This window comes from Sus scrofa, chromosome X (assembly GCF_000003025.6).
Source record: "Sus scrofa isolate TJ Tabasco breed Duroc chromosome X, Sscrofa11.1, whole genome shotgun sequence".
Lineage (NCBI taxonomy): Eukaryota > Metazoa > Chordata > Mammalia > Artiodactyla > Suidae > Sus > Sus scrofa.
Window position 1 is genome coordinate 32,355,649 of NC_010461.5, and position 20,462 is coordinate 32,376,110.

Genomic DNA, 20,462 nt, shown 5'->3' on the forward strand with positions numbered 1-20,462 from the left:
GGGAGTTTTAAAATGCAGCCACTTCCTCTCCTCTAGGAGGTCAGAATCTTCCTGGGCCACACACCACACATCTGGCCACAAGTGCTAAGGTTGTATCACCATTATTGGGTATACATATGAAAGTAAGCACAAATGAAATATGCTTTTGCCTTAAAGTCAGATGAGTTTGACTTTAACTGAAACAAATGAAAATAGTCTGTCAAGATGAGTTCTGGTGGCAGACTTAAGGATGAGTCCTGAGTGAGTTGCTTAATAACCATCTGAGCCTCCATTTCCCCCACCGCAACATGGAAGCTAGTAAACCACTATCACCGCTTTAGAGTTCTAGAGACAGTATACATTAAGTAACAGTGGAAACAGAAAATTAGTACAGTATAATATAAAACACAACTTTTATTAACATTTTGGAAATTATGAGAATGCCTATCTCCTAAGGGAAAGTGCAAAATAAATAAATAAATAATATGCCATATTAGCACTTTAAACATATTAAATCCTTTAGCACATGAAGTCCCTTTTGTTGGATGATTTTCCATACTCAATGGATTTGTGAGGATTCTTTCTACATTTCTGGGCATTTTTTGTGTATTTTCAAAATTCTCCAAAATAAAAAGGTTTTAAAAGTCCTTTAAAATTAAAATAACATATAGATATAGGAGAAAACTTCTGTAGGGCTGTGATTCTCAGAGAGGTCCCTGGGAAAAGCAGTATCAGCAGCTGTGTGGGATCGTGTTTGAAATGAATCTGCGTGGGGCCCGCCTCAGGTAAACGGAATGAGAAACTCTGAGGGTGTTTCCCAGCTATCTGTGGTTTCACATGCCCACCGGGTGATTCTGATATACCACTGAAATGTGAAAATCATTAATGTGATGAAAATAGTATTGGTCTGTGTGGGAGGCTGGGCTTGGGCAATCAGAGGCTCCGTACCCTCCGCCCCTAGTTGCTTCTTCATGGACGCAGCCTCAGATGATAATGTTATTGAAGCCATCTGGGCATATACGTGATGCAACCTCGTTAAATACTCTATATAAACTGTTAGGAGGCTCCCGCGCCAGTCCGGACATGTTCTTGTGGCTGCTGGAGAAACCTTCACATGTAAGTTCCTTTGTTTTTAAATCTGTTAACATGTAGATCTGAGTGGCTTTTCTCTTTTTTGGTTTCTCCTTGGTCTTTCTATGCCGGCCAGTTTCAGATTTTACCAATGGAATGCCCAGGCTTTGAAACCAACAGTCCAGCAGTTAAGAAATAGGATAACTTGGAGTAGCCACTTACTTTCTTTGAGCATATTTCTTCATCTCTCAATGAAGTCTGGGTATTCTGATTTCCTGGGTTAGTTGGGCTTCTCAGGATAATTCTGATACACCCAAAGTAGATGAGAAAAGGTGATTGCTGGGAAACTGCTCTGTAGAGCTTGGAAATTATGAGCCTTGGTTAACTATGCAAACAAGTAATAATTAAACATTCATAAATTAATGAGTTCTTTGTGTATAGGTGGAAGAGTTCACTTCCAGATACAGTTTGAAAATGTAAATATTGTTTCATAAATAGAAACTATTTCATGTTTTTCATTATAATAGTCAATGGTGTTTGAGTTATTAGTAAGTATAAACAACGGGGTAATTACGTTTTTACAGCTTTGCATTCTGTTTGTAGAGGAGGGACTCAAACTTTCTCTAACACATTTAAGAAACTAACACATATGCTCTTAACTGTAACTATTTCTACAAAAGAACAATTGTGAAGCTAAAAAGTGTTGCTAAAGGACTTTTAAGCACCAAATCATGGCAGGTGTTCACACAATCCAACTACTCTCCTCTGGTTCACAAAAAGATCTTAAAAATCCCTAGAGTCATGAAGCTTTGTCTACTTGAATTATCTTTAGAGAGGGTAGAGATTACATGAATTCGAGGGGGCGTCAGGGGTTACGAGTAACCTCTATGAAGCTCCATAGTTAATTGCCCAATACTACTGAGGATGAGCATTTAAAAATAATAGCAAAGTAATGAGGAAAATAAGCATGTAAGCGAGAGCCACGTTGGGAAGCACGTTGGGAATCATGTTTTCTGCAATGTGATGGAGCTTCCTTTGTTATTAAATCCTGCAACCCCACAGCTGATGGTAATATTTCTGGGATCTAGGAGTGGGAGCAGCTCTTAGGGTTACTCTTCACTCTTGCAGTCACTATTAAAGAACTTTTAATGGAGACAAGGAAAGCGTCAAGGTTCTGTGACCTCCAAGTTCAGAGAATACAGCATCCCGGCCTGAGAAAAAAGTAAATCCTTAAAGATCCATAGGAAGCACCTTCCATCCCGTAATGGTCTATAATTTACAGATTTAAAGTGTCTTGTGGATAAAGGAGATACTTAAATTATTATTTAATCCTTGTAGATAATGACGAGAATAGGCTGGAATTAAGCTTCACAATAGGCATATGCAAGGCTTGCAATGCTGCAACCATGTAAATTTATAACAAAGGCACACATGAATGTTTACATGCTGTAAAGCAACTTTAACCCTCAGGGGAGCATGGACTAGCAAAGGAGCAAGTCTAGGTGTTTGAACTCGTTGGAGTCTTTAGTTGGGTATTCTTATTTAGAAAATTTGAGAGAAGAATAGTTAAGTGGGAACTAAATCTGATGCTTACTTTATTCCCATTCATGCTGAGCATTCAGTATTATGAACAGGAGGGTCACAAAAGACATAGCTAATCCTGGCACATAGCTGAGATATGCCTATTTCATTTGATCCTTATCAATTAGAAAGGTTTTACCTAATGTCGTTATCCCATACTTCTGCCTGGTGACCTTTAATTGTTGGAATTTGAAGAACAGAGCAGAAGATTCCAATTCTAGCCAAGATGAAGGAGTCCCCTTTCTGGTATGTCCTCAGTCTTGAAATGAAAAGCCCTAAACCTAGCATCATTTAAAAAAAGGACAGGAAGACTCTGACAGGCAGAGATGGTAGGATGGCTTAGGACTTGAGGAACAACAAAGCAGTGATTTCCCTGGTGTATTGATCAATTCAGGCTGCCCCAACAAAAGATCAGACCAGATGGCTTAAACACCAGAAATTGATTTTTCTCAGAATTTTTGAGTCTAACAGTCCAAAATCAAGGTGCCAGCAAGATGTGTTTTTTAAAGTATTGTTTATTTTATTGTGGTTAGAATACTTAACATTTAAGATTTAGAACTTAAGAACACTTGAATTTTTAAGTATAAAATACTGTCATAATCCATAGGCACAATATTGTTCAGCAGATCTCTACAAATTATGTCTTGCATAATTAAAACCTTAAAATTGTTGATTGACAATGCCCCATTTACCCCTCCCCTTAGCCCCTGGAAACCAAAATTCAGTGGTTTACTTCCATGGGTTTGGCTATTTTCCATCCCTCATATGTGGAATCATGAAGCATTTGTCTTTCTGTGACTGGTTTGTTTCACTTAGCGTAATTGCCCTCCAGGTTCATCCATGTTGTCACATGTTGCATAATTTCCTTTGTCTTAAAGGCTGAATGATAGTCTATTGTTTGTATATACCACATGTTCTTTATCCATTCAGTTATATATGGACATGTAAGTTGGTACGTTTTGGCTATGGTACGTAGGCCAGAATGAAAATGGGGGTACTAATAGCTCTTCAGATCCTGATTTCAATTACTATGGATAAATACCCAGAAGAGGGATGGCTGGGTAATAATGATTTTTGTAGTTTTAACTTTCTGAGGAACCTCAATACTACTTGCAAAAGTCACTGCGCAATTTTGAATTCCAATCATGAGTATAAAAGTGTTCCAAGTGATTCACAACCTCACCAATATTTGCTGTATTTTGTTCTTTTGATATTAGCCATCCTAACAGGTGTGAGGTAATATCCCATTGTGATTTGGATTCATATTTTCCTTAGGTCAAGCATCTTTTCTTTGTTTCTTTTTTTGTTTGTTTTTGTTCTTGTCTTTTAGGGCCACACCCGCAGGATATGGAGGTTCCCAGGCTAGGGGATGAATCTGAGCCATAGCTATCGGCCTATACCACAGCCACAGCAACAGAGGGTCCAAGCCATGTCTGTGACCTACACCACAGCTTATGGCAATGCTGGATTCCTGACCCACTGAGTGAGATCAGGGATCAAACCCCTGTCCTCATGGACACTAGTAGGGTTCTTTACCACTGAGCCACAACAGGAACTCCAAGCATCTTTTCGTATACATGTCGGTCATTTGTGTGTTTTCTTGGGAGAAATGTCTATTTAGATTCTTAGCCCATTTTAAAATTAGGTTAATAATTGGTTTTTGCTACTGAGTTACAGTAGTTCTTAGACATTTTGAAAATCGACCCTTTATTGGATATATGGTTTGCAAATATTTTGTCCCATTTGTTAAGTTGGTCTTTCATTCTATTGTTTTTGATTGGCCATGCAGGAGCTTTTCAGTTTGATGTAATCCATCTTGTCTATTTTGGCTTTTGCTGCCTGTGCTTTTAGTGTTCTATCCATGAAATCATTGTGAAGATCTATATCGTGAATATTTTCCCCTTTGTTTTCCTCTAAGTTCTATAGTTTCACATCTTAAATAGAAGTCTCTAATCCATTCTGAGTTGATTTTTTTGTGTATATGGTATAAGTGAAGGTTTCAATTTTATTTATTTGCATATACATAAGTAATTATAATATTATCATAGGTATCATAGCTTTAGGAGACTAGTCTTAACCCACTCTGTCTTTTTGGCACACTTGTCAAAGATCAGTTGACCATATATACAGGAGTTTTTTTCTAGGCTCTCTATTCTATTCCATTGAGTTATAGATACATATATATAGCTATATATCTTTATGCCAGTAATATACCTGGTGTGATTACTATAGCATTGTAACATATATAGAAATCAGGAATGTAATGCCTCAAGCTTGAGTCATAGTTTTCAGGATTTGTTTTGGCTATTCCATATGAATTTTGCCTTTTTTCTATTGTGAGAAAAATGCCATTGGGGTATTGATACATAGTGGATTGAATCTATAATCAAGTATTATGTTCAATCTATAAATCACATTGGATAGTATGGATATATTACCAATATTAAGTCTTTAAATCTATGAACACAGGATGTCTTTGTGTCATTTAATTTTTTTCAACAGTGTTAGTTTTCAGTGCCCCAGGTCCTTCACTTCTTTAATTTTATTATTAGGTATTTTATTTTGATACTACTATAAGTAGGATTGTTTTCCTAATTTGCTTTACAGATAGTTGGTTTTTAGTGTATTAAAACACAATTGACTGTTGTGTTTTGATTTTGTATCCTATAACTTCTTTGAATTCTTTTTTCAGTTCTAATAGTTTTTTATATAGTTTTGAGGTTTTTGTTATGATAATACCATCTGCAAACCATGACATTTTTATTTCTTTCATTTTTAATTTGGATGTCATTTATTTCTCTTCATTGCCTAATTTCTCTGGCTAGGACTGAAGCACTGTGATGAATAGAAGTGATTAGAGAGAGCATCCTTGCCTTGCTCCAAATTTTACAGGAAAAACTTATCACCGAGTATGGTATTGGCTGTGGGCTTTTCACTTAAGACTTCTATTATGTTGAGGTAATATCCTTCTATACCTCATTTTTTCCATAAAAGGTGTCAAATTTTATTATTTTTCTGTATCTATTTAGATTTTTATCATGTGACTTTTATCATTATGAAATGTGGTCTATCATGTTTACTGATCTATTTATTTTTTTCATATGTTGAATCATTTTCATCCCAGGGATAAACCTCCCTTTGTTAGGGTGCATGATCCTTTTAATGTGCTGTTGAATTCAATTTGCTAGTATTTTGTTGATAATTTCTGCATCTAAATTCATCAGGAATATTGACCTATAATTCATTTTTCTTGGTCTGATTTTGGAATTAGGGTGATTCCGGCTTCATGAAATGAGTTTGGAAGTATTCCTTCTTCAGCTTTTCTAAAATTTTGAAAAGGGTTGGCATTAACTCTTCTCTAGCTTTATATAATTTTTGTCAATTATGCTTCAATAAATTGTATATTTAAGGTGTACAACACAATAATTTGATAAACATGTGCATTGTGAAATGGTTACCACAATCAAGTTAATCACACCCATTGATGCACATAGTTAACTTACTAGGTTGTTTTTTGCGGGGAGGAGTCGTGAAGACACTTAATATCTACTCTCTTAGTGAATTTCAAGTATACAGTCCAGTTTTATTAACTGTTGTTGTTAATGCCTATTGAAATGTTAGGCAAGTTTTGCCAGTGAAGCCGTATGATGCTGAGCTGCTTTTGTTGAGGGGTTTTTAATTACTGATTCAACCTCTGTTAGTTACAGGTTTAGTCAAAATTTCTATTCACGATTCAGTCTTGGCAGTTGATACATTTCTGTGACGTAAACATTTCTTCTAAGTCCAGTTTTTTGGTCTGTAATGATTTGTAATAGTCTCATGATCCTTTTTATTTCTGTACTTTCAGTTGTAACATTTCCTCTTTGATTTTTGACTTGATTAATTTGAGTCTTCTCTTTTTTTCTTAATAGAGCTAAAAAATTTCTTTCAGGAAGTGATGCCAGACATCCCCTGGTCCATCCCTTCATGTTTTACAGTGGTAATATGTCAAGGGAAGTTGACTTACTCAGTGCAAAACAGTGCAGGGCACAAGCTCTTAAATTTTTACCAGGTGCTAGTTCTACTATACTGGATTTGATATTCTTAAACAGCTCAAGTATCATCAACAGAGGCTAATAAACACAATTCCCTTTTCCTTTATTGTTTCCCCCAGAAGCTTTGCTTGGGAGTTTATCTGCGGCACTGTGAAAGAGGATGGAATTCTTGATTAATTTTATGTCAGTTAAATATGACCCTATGTGAGAAGTCCTTAGTCTTGAGACTGGCACATAATAGGTGCTCAGTATATGTTGTTGCTTTCTTTCATTGCATGTTCAGGTTTTTGCCATTGAATACTTAGCCTGAGACCATGGGTTGTTCATACAGAAGATGATTAAGGCAAATGCCTTTAGTTGTTTATCAAGACACACTGTCTTTTAGACCTACTTTTCTTGCTTTCACCTCCCCCATCCATCTTCAAAAATCTTTCTCTATAAATACCACACTGCTTTTAGTTCTTTCAAACCTCCATTCCTTCAAACACCACCATGATTTTGCAAATCCAGTTCCCACTGCCATAAATGTCCTTTATCCTGTCTTCCTAATGACTTATGAATTGGAACTTTAAACTCGGCTCAATCTTCACCTCCTCAATGGACAGTTTTCTTTTTTTTTTCTTTTTTCTTTTTTGTCTTTTTGCCATTTCTTGGGCCGCTGTCATGGCATAGGGAGGTTCCCAGGCTAGGGCTTGAATCGGAGCTGCAGCCGCTGGCCTACGCCAGAGGCGAAGCAATTCAGGATCCCAGCCGCGTCTGCAACCTACGCCACAGCTCGTGACAATGCCGGATAGTGAACCCACTGAGCAAGGCCAGGGACCGAACCCGCAACCTCATAGCTCTTAGTCGGATTCGTTAACCACTGAGCCATGATAGGAACTCCTGGAAAGTTTTCTCATTGTCCTCCAAAAGAGTTAGCCTTCCTCCTCTGTGTTCCTGTTTACCTCATACATTCCCATCTCCCTCAGTGCATGGTAAGATCCTTGGGCTGAGATACAACATCACTTACCTGTCCTTACTTCCTGTGCCACTGATGGTCCTCAATACACAGAAGATGTATTTTGAAAAACTTCACATTGACTAAGTTATTTCATTGAAAGTCAAATCTATCTATTTGAGTGGTTGGAAAAATCGTGATACAGGTAGTTATGATAGAGAAAGTACACACTAGATGAAGTACTCATCCATGAATTTCACTAGTACCTCAATGGCTAGGATCAAAAGAAGGAAAAAAATTCTGAGTAATTCTGTATATAATAGATTTCAAAAAAAAAAAAAAAAGGTGGGGAGGTGATTATATCAGGTGAAATAATACCAAAGTGTCACCTTTTAATCCTCAGAAGACACATAGGGAGGTACCACTTTTATCTCCATCTTTTAGATAGAGGAACTGAGACCCAAAGTTACACGGGTACAAAATGATAAAAGCAAGATTTTAATCAATATCTCTGATTTAAGAATAATATACTAGACTAATATAGTGTTCTTGTACATTTGGACTTCTAAAACAAAAATGCCATAGAATGGTTATGTCTCAAAATTTCTAAAAGGCTGAGAAGTCCAATATCAAGGCACTAAGAAATTTGGTGTCTGGTAATGGCTTCTTCCTGGTTCATTGACAGGAATATTTTTTGCCATGTCCTCACATGATGGATATTGTGTTGCCAGGACTTGCTGATGTTTGTTTTTCTAGTCCCTAAGATCTTAAAGGTAATGCGAGTTAAGTTCCAGAGCTCAGCAATAAAAGGAATCACGTCACACAATTTTTGTTTTGGTTTCCCAATTTACATAAGTTAAGTTTACACTATATGATCATTTATTAAGTGTGCAGAACTATGTATTTAAAATGCACATACTTTAAAAAGTACTATATTACTAAACAATGCTAACTATTATGATAATGCAGCGTTATCATAAACCTTCAATTTGTTTAAAAAAACAACAAAAAAGGTACTGTGTTTTCTGATAACAACCTTAGAAATGTTTTCTCAGTTCAGTTTCCAAAGGCAACAGAAATAAGAGCAAAAATAAACCAATGAGACCTAATCAAACTGACAAGTTTTGCATCACAAAGGAAACCATAAAAAAAAAGAACAAAATGACAACTTAGAGAATGGGATAAAATAGTTTCAAATGATGCAATGGACGAGGGCTTAATCTCTAGAATATAAAACAATTTACACAACTCAACAGCAAAAAAGCCAACAATCCAATGGAAAAATGGGCAAAGACCTGAATAGACATTTCTTCAAAGAAGATAAACAGATGGCCAACAAGCACATGAAAAAATGCTCAACATCACTGATTATTAGAGGAATGCACATCAAAACTACTATGAGGTACCACCTCACACCCGTCAGAATGGCCATCATTCATAAGTCCACAAATAAAAAGTGCTGGAGGGGGTGTGGAGAAAAGGGAACCTTCCTGTACTGTTGGTGGGAATGTAAATTGGTACAACCACTCTGGAAAACAGTATGGAGGTAACCTCAGAAAACTAAATATAGAACTACCATATGACCTAGCAATCTCATTCTTGGGCATATACCTGGACAAAACTTTCCTTAAAAAAGACACATGTACCTGTATGTTCACTGAAGAACTATCACAATAGCCAAGACATGGAAACAACCCAAATGTCCATTGACAGATGATTGGATTAGGAAGATGTGGTGTGTGTGTGTGTATATATATACACAATGGAATACTACTCAGCCATAAAAGAGGACGACATAATGCCATCTGTGGCAACATGGATGGAACTAGAGACTCTCATGCTAAGTGAAGTATGTCAGAAAGAGAAAGACAAATACCATATGATATCACTTATATCTGGAATCAAATATGTGACACAAATGAACCTTTCCTCAGAAAATAAACTCATGAACTCGGAGAACAGGCTTGTGGTTGCTGAGGGAGGAGTGGGATGGATTGGGAGTCTGGGATTAATAGATGCAAACTATTGCATCTGGAGTGGATATGCAATGAGATCCTGCTGTATAGCACTGGGAACTGTATCTAGTCACTTATGGTGGAGCATGATAATGTGAGAAAAAGAATATGTATGTGTGACTGGGTCACTTTTCTGTACAGTAGAAACTTGACAGAACACTGTAAACCAGCTATGATGAAAAAAAACCATTTTAAAGAAAGGATCTGTGAAGCATAATAAAACAAAATGCAGTGAAACAAGGCCTGCCCATAAAGCTTTAAGTTAGACACCTGTTTTAATACTTAATGTTTAACATTTTGGATAAAATCATGAAACATTAAAACCAACATATGATACCAGAACTACTACCATCTGCTTGAAGACAAACTCCTCAAGGTACTCTCTTTATGGAATGTTCCCTGCAGGGTTCTTAATAACTTCAGCAGCTAGTGAGTTGATGAAAAGCATTAATAAAACTTACTCATTGCTTGGAAATTCCCAAGAAGTTCTTACTGCCCCTTAACGATGTGGCTTCAATGTAACTCCGTTCTTCTATTCTCTTAGCCGTGGAGCCCACACTAGTCAGGGACCAAGAATCAATTAAGTAAGTTAGCCATCTGTTCTGATTATGTCTTTCCCTGGAGTTGTAACATGATCTTACTTCTTTAATTGATTATATTACTGCTTCAAGAGTTTGCAAGACTACCCTTCATTCTCTTTAATGTTGGCTTAGAGAACAGATTTCATAAAAAAACCATTTAATAGGTCCGAACAAAAATGATGTACTATCAACAAGTGGCAAGGGTAGGGCTGGACAACATAGGGGATCCTGCCATTGCCATACTGACTTGATTTCCTCCACTAAAACCCAATGATAGCTGTAAAGGAAGACAATTTCTATACCATTGACTGATAGAATAGAAAGGAATGATTTTGCCTGGCTATGGAAATCCTAATCCAATATGACGGGTATCCTTACAAAGGGAAAGCCATGTGAAGACAGACAGGCATGTACACCTTGAGAAGATGAGAGTTAACCTACCACAAGCCAGGAAAGAACCAGAAGCAGAATGGGGAACTGGAACAGAGTGTTCCTCTAGCACTTTCAGAGGGAGCATGCCCTTACTGAGACCTTGATCTCAGACTTGGAGCTTCCAGAACTATGAGGCAATAAATTTCTGTCATTTAAGTAAGACACTGAGTTCATGGTGCTTTGTTACAGCAGCCTTAGCAAACTAATAGAACATACTTCCTTTTCCAACATTTGTGCTTTTGAAAGTGATGTTGAGTATTACTGTACCTGAAGGATGATTATCCAATTATTTTACAAAATAAACTCAAAATTCACATACAATATATGTACCCACTTTAAGGGTACAGTTTAAGAAGTTTCAAAAATTATGTACCTTTTGACTAGCATTTTAATAAAAGTATAGAAGTTTTCCATTATTCCAGAAATTTTACCCATGTTCCGTAGTCAACCCTTCCTATATCTTGACCCAGATAATATCTACTCTGATTTCTTTAACTGTAAGTTAATTTTTCCCTTTTGTAAGACATAAATAAAAGAAATTAGATGGTTTAAATTTTTGTTTGTGCATGTGGATGGGAATACTCGACTTTTATCCAAAAAAAAAAAAAACCACCTGTTTTTGAAATCCATTCATGTTGTATCAGTAGTGCATTTTTTTAAATTGCTGTGTGATTTTTTTCATTTTATGTCATAGTCTGTATATCTGACTGACATGAGATTTGCTTCCAGATTGAGGATATTAAGAATAGGGGTGCTGAGAATATGTTCAAAGGTATTTTGACACATGATTTCATTTTTATTGGATAAGTAAGTGGGAATAGAATGGCTGAGTTATATGGCAGTATATTTTTAACGTTAAAAGAAACTATCAAATTGTCCTACAAAAGTGGTTGTCTCAAGTAAAGTATGAAAATTGCGATTGCTCCAAACCAAACCAACACTTTGTCTGCTGAGAGACTGTAATGGAATCTCACAGTGGGTTTTAGATTTTTGCTTTCCTAATGACTAATGATGTTGATTTTTTTTTAAAGAGGTATAGCTGATTTACAATATTGTTAGTTGCATGTGTACAGCAGTCATTAAGTTGTATCTTTTTTTTCAGATTATTTTCTACTATATACTGAACATAGTTCTTAGTGTTAAATAGTCAATCAGAGTTTATAGCTATAATAGTTAATATCTGTTAATTCCATACTCAGCTTCTTACCTTCCCTTTCCCCTTTGGTAACCATATGTTTGTTTACTATATTGGTGAGTTTTATTTGTCTTGTATGTAGATGCATTTATGCATTTCAGATTCCACATATAAGTGATAACATACAGTATTTGTCTTTCTCTGCCTCATTTATTTCACTTGGCATAATATCCTCCGAGTTCATCAGTGTTGTTGCAAATGGCAGTATGTAATTCTTTTTTATCACTGAATAATAAGCCCATGTGTGTGTATCATCTTAAACTAATCATCTATTCATGGGCCGCCCTTGGGTTGTTTGCATATCTCGGCTATTGTAAATCATCCCACTATGAACATTGGGGTGCATGTATCAGTTCAAATTAAGGTTTTCTCTGGATACATGCCCAGGAGTGGAATTGCTGGATCATATGGTAGTTGTATTTTTAGTTTTCTAACGAACCTCCATACTGTTCTCCGTAGTAGTTGTACTAATTGACATTCTCATCAACAGTGTAGGAGGGTTCCCCTCTCTTCACACACTCTCCAGCATTTATTGTTTATGAACTTTTGATGATGGTCATTCTGACTGGTGTGATGTGATACCTGTTGTAGTTTGGATTTGCATTTCTCTAATAATCAGTGATGTTAAGCATCTTTTCATGTGCCTGTTGGCCATCGCATGTCTTCTTTGGAGAAACGTCTAGATCTTCTGCCCATTTTTTGATTGGGTTATTTGTTTTTTGGTTTTTGGATTTTTTTTTTTTTTGTAAGGAACTGTATGAACTGTTACTATATTTTGGAGATTAATCCATTGTCAGTCACTACATTTGCAAAGATTTTTCTCCTGTTCTGTGGGTTGTGTTTTCATTTTGTTTATGGTTTCCTTGGCTGTGAAAAAGCTTAGAAGTTTGATTAGTTCTCATTTGTTTATTGTTTTTATTTTCATTACTCTAGGAGGTGGATCAAAAAGATACTGCTGAGATTTATGTCAAGGAGTGTTCTGTTTTCCTTTTGAGTTTTATAGTATCTGGCCTTATGTTGAGGTCTTTAATCCATTTTTGAGGTTACTTTTGTGTATGGTGTTAGAGATAAACATGAAACCAACCTTGCATTGTTTATATGTGATATTTTATTTCTTAGTAAATTACTACTAAATTCTCTCCTAATATTTAAGATATTTTGTCTGTATTGATGAGTGATCTCAATGTGCAGTTATCTTGATGCCTTTAGCAGGTTTTGATATCAAGGACTGTTTGACTTCATAATAGTACATGATGATAGCATTTCTTTTAGGTTTTAGCAGTTCCTCTAATCTATGCTATATGATGGTACATGGTACAAATGGATCTTTCCATAATTATATGGCTGTTAACAAACTCAGTGATTGTTAAATTATGACAGGTACAAAAACTGAACACTATGTTAAGGGCTAGGAACAGACACAGCATATCTAAAAGTAAATCATGTGAGCATATTGCAGACTCTCATACCACTTAATTGTATTGCACAAATTCCTCTTCTAAACTTATTCCTTTGGTGAATCCAGTACAATCTAATGATGAATAAGGAAGAATTTTGGTCTTGATTCACAGATGAGTCAACATGAAACTACACTGCTGCTTTGCTGGAGAGCTATTTAGGTGTAGTCCTAAGGATAGCTGTAAAGTGCAGTGGTGAAAAGAAGCCTTCCAAGTGGTAGATTGTGAAGAGTTCACTTGCTCATTTCCTTCACAGGAAATGAGATAGAGCTTTAAGAATGGATATAGATGGACTCCTGGGTGATGGAAAATGTCCTGGCTAGTTGGGTCACAGTTCTGGAAGGGATGAAATTGGAATATTGAATGAAGGAAAGCACTGGGAAAAGAATCTCTGCATGTGCCTTGTAAGTAGGAAAAAGTTCTCAGATCATTGTATTTCATTTTAAATGCCTAGCAGAGGGCCTTCATATCATAGGATTTTTCTCAATAACCTAGTGGAGATGGTGAATGATTCAGCATAGAAGTCAGAAAACTTCTCCTTGAATACCCTGGTGCTGCTGCAACAGGCACACTAAGAGTATGCATTATGGCCCAAGACAAGGCTGGTCTAGATAATAATTTCTTTTCCATAATTCTCATTATTGTGCTCAATAGACATAAGTGAAAAAAGTATAAATTCGGAGTTCCCGTTGTGGCGCAGTGGTTAACGAATCTGACTAGGAACCGTGAGGTTGCAGGTTCGGTCCCTGGCCTTGCTCAGTGGGTTAAGGATCCGGCGTTGCCATGAGCTGTGGTGTAGGTTGCAGACGCGACTTGGATCCCGCGTTGCTGTGGCTGTGGCATAGGCTGGTGGTTACGGCTCCGATTAGACCCCTAGCCTGGGAACCTCCATATGCCGCGGGAGCAGCCCAAGAAATGGCAAAAAGACAAAAAAAAAAAAGTATAAATTCTACTTACATTCACATATAATCGTATTATATGTTTGGAGGAGCTAAGTGGAACACAGATAAATGAGCAGGTTTTTCAAATTGACGTGTATAAGCATGCTATTACTGTAGTAGGTGGGGTTCTTAAAATATGAAAAGAAAAAGAACTACTGAAAAATATTTCTATTCTTCTGGTGATAGTTGGTACCAAAGATAGTCTTACCCTTGATGATGAAATGTTCTCAACATAAATTACTGAAATCATGATGCCATTTATAATTATGAATCTAAGCTTTCTCCAGTAAACCATTATCTACCCACTAAAATGATTGAATATGCCTTATTATCACCCTTGTTGGTATCAACATCTAAAACACTTGTTTTTTACTATAATTGATAAGCATGTGCTTCACAATACATATAAAGGGGGGTTCCCAGAATCATAGAATAAGGAACTTCATAAATACATTCCCCCATTAAAACACGGAAACATTGGAAAAAGATACTAAAATCAACCTTTTTGAGAACTCTGGGAATTAATCAAAGGGTTGGATAAATATACGTAGCACATACTCAAGAGAAACAGTGGAACCATGTCAAGAATAGCAAACTCTAGTACCTTGGCCTATCCCATCTCTTTCCTCAGAGGCCAGGAGATAGCAGGGTAACATTTATTTGCTGAATAAAGACTGTCAACCAGGATTCTATGGCAAGCAAAACTAGCATTGAGAAATAAGGGAGAAATGAAAACTTGCCCAGAAAAGTGAAAACTGAGAGAGCTGTCATTAGCAGACCTGCCCTATAAGGAATAGTAAGAGGAGTCCTTCAGGCTAAAATTAAAGGCCTTTAAATGTTAAGTTTAATCACATAAAGGAATAAAGAGCATAAAGGTAAAGATTGCTAAATAGAAAAGAGTGTAAGTGTGTATTTTTTTTTTGCCCCTTTATTTCTTGCTGCTTGAAAACAATGGCAAAAACAATGGCAAAACCTAACAAAAATTATGTTGATGGGCTTATAACTATAAAAGAGTAATTAGAATGACAAGAATAGAAAAAGTCGGAGGAGTGATTGTACTGGATCACCTATTCCATATGCTACTGTAAGCGTTAGTATTAATCCCAACTAGATACTTTAGTTTATATGCTAGTTGTAACCACTAGGACAACCAATCATATAACTGAAAATGTTTCAAGGTAAAAATAGGAATTAAAATGTTAAACACTATTACTAGTCAAAAATGACCAAGATCTTGTACAGAGAAAATTCTAAAGCCATTAATAACAATTAGAGGTAATGAAGTGGTTTAGGAAGGATAAAAGATAAAATTTTTGTATATTGGTCTTGTATTTCTTTACTAGTAATAATTCAAAAATAAGGATTTCTTTTTAAAGGTGCAAGTCTTGTAAAAATGAACTATAAAATATAAAATATTGTTGAGAAATCAAAGTAGATAAATGGAAGATTTCTCAGTATCATGGGTCAGAAGATTAAGATAGCAATACTTGCCAAATTGATCAATAGTTGAATCCAATCACTCTCAAAATCCCAGTATGTATTTTTGGGGAAATTGATAGGCTGACCATCAAACTAATAGGAAATGCAAGGGCCTCAAAGTAGCAAAATCATCTTGGGTAAAAAGTTGAAGGACAAACATTGCTGATTTCAAAACTCACTACAAAGCTATGTTAATCAAAATAGTGTGTTACTGGCATAATGATGACAGATGCAAAGAATAATAGAATCAGATGGTGTGAAGAAATAAAATCTTACATTTAAGTTAATTGGTGTTGAGCAGACTGCCAGGAAAATTCACTGGGGAGATAATTATTTTCCTTAAAAAATGGCTCTGGGACAACTGAATATCCACATATGAAAGAACGAAGTTAGATCCATGGCACACATACAAATTAACTCAAAATGGATTATATACCTAAATAAATGAGATATTGGGGCACTCATAAACTGATGATGGGATTGCAAGATAGTGCTGCTGCTTTAGAAAACAGTTGTAGAGTTACTCAAAATGTTAAACACGGTTACCATGTGACCCAGCAATCCCACTCCTATGCCTATATCTAAGAGAAATGAACATATAAATATATACTCCTACCTACATGCCTATGTACATGAATATTCATAATAGCAGCACTCATAATAGCCTCAAAGTGAAAACAGTCCCAAATGTCAGTCAATAGTTGAATGGAAGAAAAAAATCTGGTATATCCAAACAATGGTATATTGGCAAAAAAAACGAAATGAGGTACTGATTATGTTAAAATATGGGCGAGCCTTAGAAACATCACGCTAAGTGAAAGTCAAGCACAAGAACCACATATTGAATAATTCTGTTTAAATGAACTGTCCAGGATAGGCAAATCCATAGGAATAGAACACCATAGGATGGGTGGAGAGGGTAATTGTGAATTAGTGCTTCAGGGTTTCTTTGGGGATGAAGAAAATATTCTGAAATTGACTATTTGGGGAGTTCCCGGTGTGGCGCAGCAGAAACGAATCTGACTAGGAACCACGAGGTTGTGGGTTCAATCCCTGGCCTCGCTCAGTGAGTTAAGGATCAGACGTTGCCATGAGCTGTGGTGTAAGTTGCAGATGTGGCTCCGATCTGGCAGCTGCACTATCTTGCAATCCCATCATCAGTTTATGAGTGCCCCAATATCTCATTTATTTAGGTATATAATCCATTTTGAGTTAATTTGTATGTGTGCCATGGATCGGCATTGCTGTGCTCTGGTGTGGGCAGCTCCGATTAGACCCCTAGCCTGGGAACCTCCATATGCCGTGGGCGCAGCCCTAAAACAAAACAAAACAAAACAAAAAAATGATTATTTGGAGTGTGCAACTGTGAGTATACTAAAAACCACAGAACTTTACAACTTAAATAGGTGAATTTTGATACTTCTCTAAATTGTTGAATACAACATGCACAGAGTAACTGAAATAATAATGCCTATTCTCATTGAAAAGGAAAGAGAAACCTTTACAAAGGGAGAAGTATACTTTTTCTCTGGAATAGAAAAAATAAATGGGACCATATACATAGCCAGACAAAATTTACAGAGATAGAAAATGGTGTGGTAAGAAAATGAGGGAAGCTGCAGGAGAAAATTTCAGTATTAGAAACACGATGCTTACCATCAGGCAATTAGCAGAATTTAGTAGAGGTAGAGAGGGATGCTTCAGAATTGAAGTTAGAAATGAGGAATAACTGATGAAAGGAACATAGTATCAACAATTATAAAACAGAGCATATTTAAAAAATATATACAGGGTGGTAATGTGGGCCTGGCTAAGGTTAGAGCCCTGGCTTTGTTTTGGAGGCAGGTCACTTGTGTAATTTTGTTCATCAATGAATAGTGATGTGAAAGCTGTAGTACATAAACTATATTATGGAAATGAGATGAAATTAGGGATTTGTCAGCAGAAACTCTAGTGAGTGAGGAATTCCTAGGTCATAGCCACATTGAAATGGATGAACTCAGTGTCAAAGTTTGTTTTTGTGGTTATCTACCAGATTTGGAGAACAAAGGAAGCAAAGAGAATAATTTAATAGATGCCATCTTAGTTTCCGAGAGCTGCCACAATGAATTATCACAAACTGGATGGCTTAAAGCAATAGGAATTGGTCCTCTCACAGTTTGGAGGCTAGAAGTCCAGAATCAAGACAGACATTGGCAGAGCTGTGTTGCCTCTGAACACCCAAGGTAAGAATCTTTTCTTGACTTGTCCTACCTCTGGTACTGGCTAGTAATCCTTAGCATTTCTTTGCTTGAAGATGCATGACTATAACTTCTGCCTCCATCATCACATGGTCGTCTTTTCTTATGTTTCTGAGTCTTAAAAGAACATCAGGATAAGGAAATAAGGATTTAAGACTCCTCCCCCACCCCCGAACCCTGTAGAACCTCATCTTGACTGGATTAAAATTGGAAAGATCCTATTTCTAGAGAAGGTCACGGGTTCTCAGGTAGTGGGGATTAGGATTTGAAGAGAGCTTTTTAGAAGACACAGTTCAATCCACAGTAGATGTAAGAAATTTGGGAAATTAAGTTTCTGCTCCTAGACGTGAGAGCAGAAAGCAAAGATGAATAAAGAGGCAAATCAGAGAAGAGAGAGTTGTGTTTTACGTGGATGAAAGGAGCAACGAAGATCAAATACATAGCTCAGGTGAACATTTAATTTTGGGTGATTAGGAAGGTTTATCTATCTTAGGCTACCTCTCCTTGTGAGTTTTCTGAGTGCAAGGATTTTTTTTTCCTTCTACACATCAGTCATATTTCCTTTTTTTTTTAATTTTATTTTTTTTATGGCCACACCTGCGGCATATGGAAGTCCCCAGGCTAGGTGTCGTATCGCAGCTACAGCTGCCAGCCTACACCACAGCAGCTCAGGATCCAAGCCACATCTGCAACCGACACCACAGCTCATGGCAACGCTGGATCCCTGACCGACTGAGCGAGGCCAAGGATCAAATCCGCATCCTCATGGATACCAGTCAGATTCATTTCTGCTGTGCAACAACAGGAACTCCCCACGTTTCCTTCTTTCTTAGTAATAATCTTTAAAATGTCATGGTTAAGTTTGATTATCCCCGTGATTAAATGCGAGTATTCTTCCTCTGAATATTTGTAGGTGGCTTGTTGGCTGTGGCCATTTTGTTCATTACAGTTCTTTATGCTAATTATGTAGATATTTACAGAGCTACTGCAGCTGTTACCTTTCACTGAAGAAATAGAAATCCTTGCTTGCTTTCCAGAGGGAGAAGGGCTTGGTATGTGGTTATGGATTAAGTAAAACTCAGGATAACTTAATTCCATGCCCTATTAAAGTATCATTTAGATTTTGGCCTTAAAATATGAATCCAATTACATTACCAGTGCTGTTAACTTCAGACTATCCACAGATGAATGCTATAAACAAGTGTTGACTAATGGTCACAATTAATACTGCTAGTGTGGTCTTTACATTGTTTGTACGTATTTGTAGGCAGGAATGGACTGGACTGATAGAAGTGGGGATGTGTTTCTAAGGTCTCTCTTCCCTGTCTAAACTTCCCATGTATTGGATTGAAAGACTAAATGACCTCAGAGTAGCAGTCAGAAGGCCAGTAGCTAGCCCATGTATTTGGCAGACATTCATTTGGCTTCAATTCTAACAATTTTTCCTCCAGTTCAATATATCAAATTTAACAACACTTCGTATCAACACACATATTAACCAGGGTTTACTCATGTGATCGGTATTACTAGAATGCTTTTATTGCATCTTTGCCCATTTTTCTCAAACTTGGTTCCAGGTTCAGAGATTAATCAGAAGAAGAGTTTTTTAAGAAGCTCTAATAATAATTAAAATAAACTATCAAGGCCTAAATTCAAAATTTCTTAGGATTTAAATTAGGATAAAGTTAGAATGTATGGCTGAATTCAACACCTTTTATACATTTATTTGTCTTTTTAGGGCCACACCTGTGGCATACGGAGGTTTCCAGGTTAGGGGTTGAATCAGAGCTGTAGGCACTAGCCTACACCACAGCCACAGCAACACCAGTCTGAGCCACGTCTGCGACCTACACCACAGCTCACGGCAACACCAGATCCTTAATCCACTGAGCAAGGCCATGGATCAAACCTGCGTCCTCATGGATGCTAATCAGATTCATTTCCACAGAGCCATGATGGGAATTCCAAACATCTTTTAAATGTGAGTTTTTACAGTACTTATTTTTATCTGGAGAAATTCAACAGAAAACTGGGAAGTAGGTTAATGATGAAAATGCAAAATGTGCTATCGTGGGCTGAATGTGAGATACATAACTAAATGTTTGAATCTGAACCCCCACCCCACCAGATTATAGCTTTGTGACTTTTCACAAGTAATTTAACCACCTTGCCTTAATTTCTGCATCTGTAAAATGCATATGACTTTAAACCTAATTTGCTGAGGGCGTTAGGAGGATTTCATGAGTCGTTAACAGGTAAAGAATTGACATTAGTTTAAGCGTCTTGGAATTGCTCACTGTTACTTATTAAATTACTTTGGCAATAACATTGTACCCATTAAAACTGAAATACTTTGAGACAGGTTTCAAAATTTTCATCTTGAGGTAAGTTTTCAGCTTTCCTTGTGAAGAAAGCATGTGATGTGGCCACTTGAGAATAATCTGGCTATACAATTGTAAAGAGGATTTTGTCTCCAAATTCCATGGCAGCCAATGAGGTATAAATGGGAAAGATAATACA

General features: G+C 36.7%; 1 long non-coding RNA gene across 3 annotated transcripts in view; it reads left to right on the plus strand.

Moving 5' to 3' along the window:
• LOC106506936 overlaps positions 1,017–20,462 on the plus strand; it is a 120,981-nt gene continuing 101,535 nt past the window's right edge. For all 3 annotated transcript variants that reach the window (XR_002340699.1, XR_002340700.1, XR_002340701.1), the window contains exons 1-2: positions 1,017–1,095; positions 17,738–17,927. This is a non-coding gene — a long non-coding RNA (uncharacterized LOC106506936). The remainder of the gene's footprint in view (positions 1,096–17,737; positions 17,928–20,462) is intronic.